The sequence below is a fragment of the Mustela nivalis genome (genome assembly GCF_964662115.1).
Source record: "Mustela nivalis genome assembly, chromosome: 1".
Taxonomy (NCBI): Eukaryota; Metazoa; Chordata; class Mammalia; order Carnivora; family Mustelidae; genus Mustela; species Mustela nivalis.
This window is the reverse complement of record NC_139020.1, coordinates 74,852,774-74,864,101: the sequence shown is the minus strand read 5'-3', so window position 1 is coordinate 74,864,101 and position 11,328 is coordinate 74,852,774. Positions and strand designations below refer to the sequence as shown.

The window sequence follows — 11,328 nt, the reverse complement described above, 5'->3', positions numbered from 1 at the left end:
GAAATCACATTTTCTTTGATCAAATTATTTTAAATAAATTCCCCTTATCAATTGTGCTATATTATTTTGGGGCATCCCAGGCAGTTTTCTACAATGTCATGGTGTTAAATCAACTAGTTGGCAAAATAGTTGCAAGTACTGAGGTTCCCCTTTCTCTTCAGCACAGAGAAGGGACACCAAAGGAATGGTCAAGAATGTATTTCTATCTGGGTCTCAAGTAAAGATGGCCATTGGTACCAGTTCGGACTAGACTGAGGATAATCACAAGACATGCACATAGCTACATCCCCTCACCATGGCAACCATCAGCAAGCAACCACAGCACCTTTTCCCTCTGTAAGCCTGGAGATGGCCTCAGAACCCTTCTAACTCAATGGTACCTTGATGAGATCAGGGCGAAAGCCATCTGTTGTACCCAATCAAGACTGTTCATAATCAAAGTGTTAGGCAGGTATTAGGTGATGCCCTAATTGCCCATGGAGAGAATCAAACCAACAACTTATAGGTTTGTGACTTCTTTCATTTTCAGAACACTTCATCGTTGCACTTAACTCTAAGCAAAGCAAACAAGTTCACAGGGTTCAACCAAAATGCCTGGGTTGTAATTCCATAGAAGTTCCTCTCTCTTCATCCAGCCATACAGGATATTTGATCCTTCTAATGCCTTTAGCTGTTGGCTGCAAACAACTGTGAAGAAGAGGAGGAAACCTGACACTTTAGCTGGATGATGTTTACACAGATGCAGCTTCTTCCTCAGCATATTTGGTTAGGAAGAGCTCAATGAGCTAGAGGCTGAATCTCAGGAATGTGTAAATAAAGTGACATTGACACAGACCTTTAGGAACATTTACAAACCCCACTCTAACCCCACTTAGAGCAGGGGTTCTTAACCTTTATTGGGCGTGGATCCCTTTGGCAGTCTAGCAAAGTAAATGGACCCCTCTCAGGTCTTTAAGTAAAAGTTTAAAAAAAATACACATTGGGTTATAAAGAAATCTGACTATCCTGAAATATAGTTATTGGGATATTCTTTTAAATCTGTGATATAATAACATGTGTGCCTCTTTATTAAGTATTAACTAACTAGGTCTAATTGCAGGTTGAATAGCTACCATAATTTGGGAGTAGAGATGAAAGCAAATAAATTGAGATATGTGGGACAACTGTCATGTTCTATAAAATTATCTGTGATTTCTATTGGTGACTAAATCACAGGTCCTGACTGATAATACTACTGTGGTTTGTGATCACAGTTAAAAGAGAAAAGTTACTAAATTTCTGAAAGAGGTTAGTAAAGATAAAGACAGATTTTTATTCCCTGCTCCAACTAAACATGAGCCCTCTGAATTGTGTTCTAGGATCCCAGTTACAAACCTCTGACTTAGACAGCTTTGGCCTTGGGGATCTATAAGCTTATGAGGGACAACATTCTTACCTCTAGTTTTTCACTGTGGGAATATTTATATAAAAGAAAATAGTTTTCTATGGGCTGCTTTGCTTTGGGGTGTGACAGCCAAGCTCTACTCAAAAATAAAATCTTCTGTAATCTCACAGCTCCCGCCCCCCACTGCCAGGGGTACATACAACTTAAACACATTCTCTGGCCTGGACTCTGTGCAGATGCGAGGAAATGGGGGCTTAAGCAGGTTAAGTGACCTTTCCTCCAGAACTAAACAATGGGCAGAGCCCTCAAACCCTACAGCCTCTCATTCCTAGAGGCAGAATAAAGTTCTATTACTTATGGTCCTTTTCTATCCCTGGCAAGTTGAGGGTTAAGAAGGCCAGGAGCTCTTTCTAGATCAGACTTGAACCAGAAGTCCGAGAAAGGAATCTTGTAGGTAATCAGGGACCCCTCATGGTTTATTGGAGTTTATTTGACATAGGAGACTCTAAAGAGGTAGATGACCGCCCCCCCAAGCCCATGTGGTGTTGGTGGAACAGGCTCTAACAGGGTATCATTGAAGCATTGTTCGAGCTTGATACTTCTGTTTTGTGATTGATCAAATGAAATCATGGATGGATGGGTGGGGTGGGGAACTGGGTAAGAGAAGACATTTTAGAAAATATTATCCCTAGGTCCAATAGCCTCTGACACAACGTTATAATCTAAATGCACGTTAGAATTTAGATTATATTCCTTATGTCAGCATTAAAGTTGACTTTAATGATTTATTTTAATTAATTTAATTTATTTTATTTTAATTGCAATATCACTGTTTTATTTATTCACAGGTGATCACAAAGGATCCCTTGAATTACTTACCACCAGAAAAATAACTCCCGAGAGTAAATCAAATAAACCATCTGTTTCTAACAATAGGGAAGCCCACAAACAAATCCAGTACTCCTAGTACACTACTTTCCTCTGGTTCTCTGTGCTGGCATTATTTTTGATGGCCAGGAGGGGAGAAGGGAGCTTCTGGGCATCTCAGTTTCTCCTGAATTTAGATGATTGCGGGGAGTGAAGGGAAGGAGCAAAGACCACTCTCTACAACTTCTTGGAGGATCTCTGTCTTTCAATCCAGTGCCTTTTCTCCCACTGGGAGGAAAAAAAAATTACCCAAGTAATACATGCTCTTGTAAAAATGTAAATAATATGGGGGCACCTGGGTGGCTCAGTGGGTTAAAGCCTCTGCCTTCGGCTCAGGTCATGATCCCGGGATTCTGGGATTGAGCCCCGCATTGGGCTCTCTGCTCAGCAGGGAGCCTGCTTCCTCCTCTCTGCCTGCCTCTCTACCTACTTGTGATCTCTATCTGTCAAATAAATAAATAAAATCTTTTTTTTTAAATGTAAATAACATGGAAGTGAATTAAATAAAAGTTAAAGTTTCTTTTCCTTTGCCTTCCTCTAACCCACCTCCCTCCCCAGAAGCTGAGTATCTTCTAGTGTTTGTATGTGTAATCACATAGTATCTTCTATGTGTTTGTATGTGTAAATGCACAGAAAATACATAAATGCAAAAAAATACATATCTCTACATAAATGGGAACCTATTATAATTATACATATTTTTCTTTTACTTGCTTTTTTAAATTAACAGTGTATCTCAGATATCTCTTTGTGTTTGCACATGTAGAATTTTTTTTTTTTTTTAATGACTACAGACTGCCCATAACATAGCTGGGTGTACCATATTTGTTTCACTATTTCCCGATGCATGGACATTCCTGTTTGCAGGTTGGATTTTTGTTGGTTTTCTTCCTAACTAGAAACAGCACTCTAACATTATCCAACCTCCTTTAAGCGGCTCAAAACCATCCCTCAGTGTGTCCTCTCTCTCTTCAGGAATCAGAGCCGGGTGAGAAGAATAGATAAGGCAGAGTAGGCAATCGTTTTTCTTCCCCTTTGCTGGCTTCCTTTGCCACCCCCACGAGAGTTCCACGCAATGCACAACAGGAGAGCTCCCCCTGCTGGGAATGCCCTCCCTTCCTCCCTCTCACCTGGGGAACTCCTCTCAACCTGTAAGCCTCGCCTCACATCTGTCTTCCAAGGCCCCGCCCCCACCGCCACGCCTAGTCAGCGGCCCCTCCTCCCGGCTCCTTTGGCTCTTTCTGCGTCTGGGATCACTTTAAAGTTACCTGCCTGTGCACCTGGCCCATGAGGGGAGAGAAGGAGTTCACCGTGTGTCCTCAGCTTCCAGCACCTTGATTAGCGCGTTGCCCGGGGACACGCCGGTGACCTGAACCACAGGGCCCCCAGGTGAGCAGCTCCTGACGTAGTGTACGCTTGGTCTGGTTACCTACAAATCTCTGTTGAAGCAACACCATTAGGTTGTGAACCATCTGGATCGCATCTGAGATAGAACAAGGTGTACAGACTAAGAATAGCCTTGCAGAAGGTTAAAATAACACGTGTCGCCGGCGCGGGCCGGTCCCTTTTCTGGCTTGCCCACACTCATCACATCCATGGGGATCGCTCTGATCTTGGCAGGAGGCTCCCACGGACTGAAAAAGAGCAATACCGGTTCTGCAGTGACTCTGTTTAATTTGTGTTAGCGTTGGTGCTCATGCCCGGCCGGTCGGCTCTCATGCAAGTTGCTCTGATAGAACCGGTTGTTACTCCCTTTCCAGCTGCAACCCTGCCCGGCCTCGTGCCTCTGCCGGGCCTGCGGGGATCTGAAGGGCTTTCCGGCACCACGCTCCCAGCTTCGTAAGACGGGAGGCCCCAGCGGGCTCACAGCTGCGGCGGAAAGGGGCCTGCCTTTCTCCAGCCTGTTTGACGTCGGAGGGCAGAGCAGGAAAAGACGGAAGGCAGATAGCACGGAAGGGGGAGCCTGGGTGGCTCAAGGTGGTTAAGCGGCTGCCTTGGGCTCAGGTTATGATCCCTGGGTCCTTGGATAGAGCCCCGCATAGGGCTCCTTGCTCAGCGGGGAGTCTCTCTCTCTCTCTTTCTCTCTGCCTCTCCCCTGCCTGTGATCTCTTTCTCAAATAAACAAGTAAAATCTTAAAAAAAAAAAAAAAAAAAAAAAAAAAAGCACAGAAGGGCTGGAGAGACGTTCCGTCTGAAGTAGCCACTAGGTCAGATTCCAGAGTTGAGGCTGACATTTTGAATCCTAAAACTCTAGGCTATACGGTATCTTGGGGATAAGATAAGTGTTAGAGCCGAAGGACGCATGAGAGCTGGTAAGCCTTAGAGCCGAAGAGCGGCTTGGGTGGAGGTGGGGAGGGCACCGTACTATGTAGAGCACGCGCCTGCCCGCTCCACCCTTCCACCAGATTGCTGCTCCCTATTCAACCTACACAGAACTTCTGGGGGTGACTCGCGATAGGCCCTGATTTCCCGCTTCGGCTTACACAGCTGGCCTGGAGTAAACACTGTTATCAGTTCAGGGCCCCCAACAGTGAGGGGGAGGAAGAGGCAGGAGGAGAGGAGATGGTGGAAGGAATGGTGTGGACTGTGTCTTCCTTCTGTCCTTCATTCTTCAGAGACGCAGACCGATGTCCAGAAGCGGGAGGGGTCAGGGCTGAGTCACTCAGCTGGTAAAGCCGTGATTAATCTCTTGTATGTCCCACATTTTTTTTTAAAAAAGATTTTATTTATTTATTGGACAGACAGAGATCACAAGTAGGCAGAGAAGCAAGCAGAGAGAGAGAGAGGGAAGCAGGCTTCCTGCCAAGCAGAGAGCCTGATGCGGGGTTTGATCCCAGGACTCTAAGATCATGACCTGAGCTGAAGGCAGAGGCTTTAACCCACTGAGCCACCCAGGTGCCCCTGTCCCACATCTTTGAGAAGGGAGAGCAGGCATCTGCCGCGCTTCTGGGAGAATCTTTGTCTAGGGGAGGGATGTACTATGGCTAAAATGCTTCCCTTACTTTCCAATACCTCCTCTATATTAGTTTTACTCTTTGACCTCAAGTTTGGCTCTTTTACAGATGCAAATACCCCTGGGAGAAGCAACAGAATCTCACCAAGAATAATTTCATTCAGTCTTTTCTGTAAAGCCGACTGAGCAAAGTAAGTTGTAGATGAGGAAGAGATGTGAATGTGTGTTAAGGTTTCCAACTATTTCCATCTATACTCCAGAGGAATCTAGATGCCCGAAGGGAAGAGATGCCCCTTGGTTTACTTTTTGCCTAGAGACTGGTCTGACATCAGGGACTCTTCCCCTGAGAGAGTGCGCGTGGTCACTCTGACCACAAAGTTCAATATGGAGTCACCATAGTTCACATCCTGGGCTGGCGGCTCCTACGGCTAGAAACTCCCACTAACCCAGATACTTCTTGGCAGCCCACAGGAAGGTGGGTCTATGCTGATAAGCACAATCATTCTCTAAAGTGGAAGATGGCCAGGGAGATGTGTCAGAAGCTCTCCTTAGCAGCAGAAGGTGGGGGAGCTTGCCTTTTGAGCAAGGTATATCCTGGGCCAATGGCTCATTTCTGGGTTCCTGAAGTCATCTGCTAATTCCCAGGCAGTAAAGAAGGCACCTCCTTTCCTCCCTCACAAGTGGACTTACAAGTCCACTCAAGAACAAGATCATTGCTTTGCTCCAAGTGCAGGAGTGCCTCCAAACGCTGACGACTGCCCCCATTCTGGTGGCTCTACCTTCGTCGTTCATTTCTCTGGTGGCTCTACCTTGGTCCGCATTTCTCCTGAGTTATAGAAGCCCAGAATAGAAATAAGGAATATGGGACTAAGACAGCTGAGCATGCTGGGAGGATTGCTTAAAAAGCCTGCCCCCCCCCCCTTATCTTCATGTCCCTTGTGAGGTTGAATAAAAGAAAGTAATGTTTCCAAAGCTCTCTGAGCTCCTTGGGGAGAGAGATTATGAATGCCCAGATTCTGTGGTTATACAGGGCATTTAATAATATACTAACAGCTAGACTTTCCCCTCCTTGACAGAATTTGATTACACGAAGCTCCCAAAGGTCTCCTCTGAAATAGAATTTTCTAAAAGTCAACAAAAGTGGAAAACACTGCAGGCTTCCAATAAGGACTGACCCCAGGCAAGGTTCTGCTAAGTCTGGGGGAGGGGCAGCGTTTCCTATGGGACAGGCAGAATTCTTCCTCTCTGGAAGATCTCAAACACTGGAGCCCTAATGGGAAACACAAGAGTTTGACTACTGAGACTTAATAAGGCCTGACATTTCTATTCCTAATCCTCATATATATTCCATTATGGTGATTTTTCATGACAGAGCACTCAAAAGGAGCCCTCTTTTGTTCTGGCGGGGGGTGAGGGAGGATAGGGAGGACACAAGGCAAGTGGTGGGGAGAGGAAACTATAACTGCTATAAAAATAAGAACAATCACAAGTAACCCCAACAAAATTTCTGGAAAGCCCAGCCCTGACTCCTATTTCTCAAAAAATTCTCCCTTTAAATGATCTGCCCAGGCTCCAATGAAATCCTAAACCATTTTCTTCTGTGCTTAAAATATGAAATCCAATGTAGAACTAAACGTTTGAGAAATAAAGACACGAAATAACATTATGAAGAGCTGGGGGAGAGAAAGTTTGGTAAATCAACTCTTTCTAAAATATCTGAGCCTGCCTGGGCCTGGATAAGGGAGGAATTCAGAACCCAGTTGTGCAGCTTCTTTCTGCGGCTGCTCAGCCATCCTTCAGTGGCTCTGGAGGGGGAAAAAACAGGTAACCTGCTTCACAAACACTGAGCAGCTCCCACTTGAGACCATTAGAATGCACAGATAATCGGGACTGTATTCACACTGGTCCGATCAATAAGAGATTACACGCCTCCTGTGAAGGTTACAGTACGTACCATCTACCCTCGAACAGAATGAGTAATTTTGTGCTATTTTTGGATGGTGTGGTTCTTTAAAACAAAGTGATAAATTAAAGTGGCCTCAGTAATGCAGCAAAAATGTTAAGCTGTTTTAAGGCAAATGGAAAATGTGGTCTTCGTGTACAAAGAAGGAGTCAGCAGATGGAAAGGTTTGGAGTCGGCTCTCTACTGAGTTCAAAAGAATTTCAGCCCGTCAGTCTGGTATTGAACTTTGGAAACTATGCAGTGCCCAGGATTGTGCCAGGGCATGAGGAGTTATTAAAGAGATTTTTTTTTTCTAATGCATTTCCAGTTAATAGAGAATTCCTTGAGGGCAGGCATGTTGTCTGTTTTTTTCCATGATAATATCACTGCGTTAATATCCCACCTTCCACAGTTCTCCCAGACCACTCAAATGGCTTCGTGTTGGTCACTGGCAGCACATATAACCTCTTCCACTGCTCCCCAAATCCAGGCCCTCTTTGCCCACATTTCTCTTAGCTAAATCCTACATCCCACACAACCTTCAAAGTCCAACATAGACCCCCGTGCATTCCTTACCGCCTTCAGCTTGTGCCGCCACCCCCCTTCTTTCCTCTCCCATTGCACTTAGGGTTGGTTAGACCACACAGAGGGGTTTAGCTGAGCAGCAGCGAGAAGGGGAACATCCAGGAACAGCATGGGCAAAGGCTGAGTGGGTGCCCCTCCCCAGTGATGCTGGGGGAGGTGGAGAAAGGGAGAGAATGAGGGGAGCGAGAAGGAGGAAGAAGAGGGATTCGCGTTCAAATCCAGGTCCCTCCATGCCTGAGGTGGGTAATTTGGGACAAATGGTGTCATGTCCTGGAGCCTTGGGTTCCTCCACTCTCAGAGACCTCCCTTTTGTGACTGCCTCTAGTATCTATAAGACAAAAAATAAAATATAAAATAAAATAAAATAAAAATAAAAAAATAAAAAAATCCATCGAACCTAAATCAAACTGGTGTCCTGGGGTGAGGAGGGTACAAAGTAGTGGGAGTTTCAGGAAATCTTTCTGAATTAGGGTCTCCTCAGTGATCCCCTTCACAGCACCAAGTTATTTTTTGTTGCTGTATCAGTTTAAGCCCGGAGAGGTGTCTGTATGTGTGGGTGTCTGGCTCCCTCACTAGGCTCTACACTCCCTGGACAAGGATGTGGTATTTCACTCACTGTTTTATCCCCAGGATCAGGCCCAGTGCCTCAATAAATACTCATGGGGTCAATGAATGCGTTCACCCTCACTGAGCTGGTAGCATTTCAACCAACTGAGCTACCCTAGCACCCTTAGCTAGTAGCATTTTAAAAGGCACTTTAGAACGTTCTAGCAATGGTGTGCTGTGTAGATAAGAGAGGGAGAGGCTGGAACCACAACTTCAGTGGCATAGCTTCTGAACTTGAGAAATTTCTGGCATTCGTTGTTGCTTTTAGTTCTTGCCAGCAAGGGTACTCCTCTTCTCAGTCCTAGCAACAGTTTCTGCTCTGTATACTTGCTACCAAAGATCTTCTAAGGGAGCCCAACACAGAATTAACCTCATCGTGTTTGATTCAACATGATGTATCTTAACAAGATTTATTGTGTGCTTGGTATGTGCTAGACATTGTCCTAGGGACTTGACATGTTGCATTAGAGCTCTCCAGAGAAACAGAGACAATAGGATATATATGTACATATATATTAAATGATTTATTATAAGAGTTTGGCTCCCACTATTATCCTTATTATTTGGGAGGAGCCAGGATTTCGGCCTGTCTGACGTCAGAGCCAAAAGGTTTAACTAGTACTGTGTACTAGATACCTCACCCTGCCTTGGAAAACGATCCTAGGGTTTTCCTTCATCCTTGCAAGTGATTTTCATTTTATTTTATCAAATAAGATAACTTAGCAGCATCAAATAAAAATTTTAAAAGTAGTTTATTATTTTTATCTGTTACTTTCTAGTCCTCACTCACTTTTACATGTAATTTCAAAAAGGACCAGGTTTGCCTCAATTTTATACACAAAGTTAGAAGTGATGCTGGCATAAAGAGTGTCACCCTCATTTGGCCCTGGTTAGTCATTCATAATAATAATGATAAAATAAGGGACGCCTGGGTGGTTTAGTGGGTTAAGCCACTGCCTTCGGCTCAGGTCATGGTCTCAGGGTCCTGGGATCGAGCCCCACATTGGACTTTCTGCTTGGCAGGGAGCCTGCTTCCCCTTCAGTCTCTGCCTGCCTCTCTGCCTACTTGTGATCTCCCTCTCTCTGTCAAATAAATAAATAAAATCTTTGGAAAAAAAAAAAAAAACAGGCTCGTAACACCTTTGTTCTCAGCCTCCTCTTTAAAAAAAAAAAAAGATAAAATAACATGAAATTATTATTACCAATTGTGTTAAATAATTATTTAATGAATATTTAATATTATTAAATTAAATTAATATTAAATAAAACACTCTCTTCGTCTGCAGTTCAGTTTCCTGAAAAGGAGCCCAAAAAGGTGAATCTGTTAGTTATCATAGAAGACATTTATATCAACTTCTCTTCAGATCAAGGGAATATAAGATATCAAATGTTGGATTTGAATGATAGGAATACAGGTAATTTTGAGGGCTCCTGGGTGGCTCAGTTGGTTGAGGATCCAACTCTTGATTTCAGCTCAGGTCACGATCTCAGGGTTGTGTGATCCAGCCCTGTGATAGGCTCCGCACTGGACGTGGAACCTACTAAAGATTCTCTCTCTTCCTCTGCCCCTCTCAGCTACTCTCAAAGAACAAAAAACAAAAGCAACGCCCCCCCCCCCAAACCAGATAATTTTCTTTTGGTCTCTCTTTTCTGCCCTTTTTTACACATCATAAGAGAAATGTTTATAATTCACTTTGTTTTTTCTTATGTTGGACAATTACAGCATTAATTAAAACAAGACAAAACTGGGCCAAACTGCCCCTAAGAAATACTTCCTGTGGCTGAAGGAACATCAGGGCTGGTCTACAAGCCATCTCCACTTCCAAAGGCCTTTTAGCACCTTCCTTATCACATCTTAGTGATAAGGAAGGTGCTCCCAACATCGATATCCCAACACATTGATTTCCTCCAAGATTCTTAGTTACTTAGTGACGGGCCAAGGAACAGAGCCCAGGCATCTAGATCCCCCACTCCCTTATCTGCTAATTATACCCCAAATCAGCCAGCTTTCTGAATTTTTTTCTTTTCTTTTTTTTTTTTTTAAGATTTTATTTCTTTGAGAGAAAGAGAGTGAGAAAAGAACATGAGAGCACGGTGAGGGGTAGAGGGAAAAGCAGACTCCCCACTGAGCAGCAGTCCTGATACGAGGTTCAATCCTGGAACGTGGGATCATGACATGAGCCAAAGGCAGATGCTTAACTGACTGAGCCACCCAGGTGCCCCTGAAATTTTTTCTAAAAAGGTTTCATCACATGCATTTTCCTGCTTCATATTGGGTCCCCGGGTCCATGGCTATAGGAACATAAATACAGTAATTAGGAGCAAGGGTAGCAAAAACATGGTGTGCCCTCACCCTCCTCAACCATGGCTGACATCATTCATGGGTCAGGGAACTCTCTTCCCTGAGCTCAGCTTTCCTCTAGATTCTTCTCAACATAGTGCTCCAGGCCTCCGCTACAAACAGCTGGCTCCCAGGGTGAGTCTACTTGCTCTACCTTGATAGGGTAGTGATGTCCACCTTGATTCTTTCTCTTCCTTACATCTGGCCTTGGCTCTATACTGGTCATGGCTATAAACTTGCACTTCTTTCTCACTCTGCTTGAGAGAACAGATTTTGAAAACGGATCTTCAGGCTGGAAGCTACTTTCATCCCAAAGCAGGTTCCTGGGGCATGAGACCTGGGGAGTCACATCTAACCTGTTTATTGTGCCTGCTTTGAAAGCCTTAAATGACCAGTTCAGGCTCACACAGCTGGATTCAGGGCAGAACAAAAGCCACCCGCAGGTGAGCCGGCTCTTGGTCCAGTGCTCTTCACCACTGCCTATCTGACTCTGGGCTTTATCAGACAGAACAGAGAAAATGTTCCTGGGATCTGACATGTGTAAACACTCCTCCATCACCCTGGTCATGGCCGCTTGCCAAGATAGGACT

At 44.5% G+C, this 11,328-nt stretch overlaps 1 long non-coding RNA gene across 2 annotated transcripts in view; it reads left to right on the top strand.

Moving 5' to 3' along the window:
- The first annotated feature begins 3,541 nt into the window (after window positions 1-3,541).
- The window catches only part of LOC309840286, an 83,939-nt gene continuing 76,152 nt past the window's right edge, over window positions 3,542-11,328 (top strand). For both annotated transcript variants that reach the window (XR_014298572.1, XR_014298573.1), the window contains exons 1-2: window positions 3,542-3,700; window positions 5,374-5,455. This is a non-coding gene — a long non-coding RNA (uncharacterized lncRNA). The remainder of the gene's footprint in view (window positions 3,701-5,373; window positions 5,456-11,328) is intronic.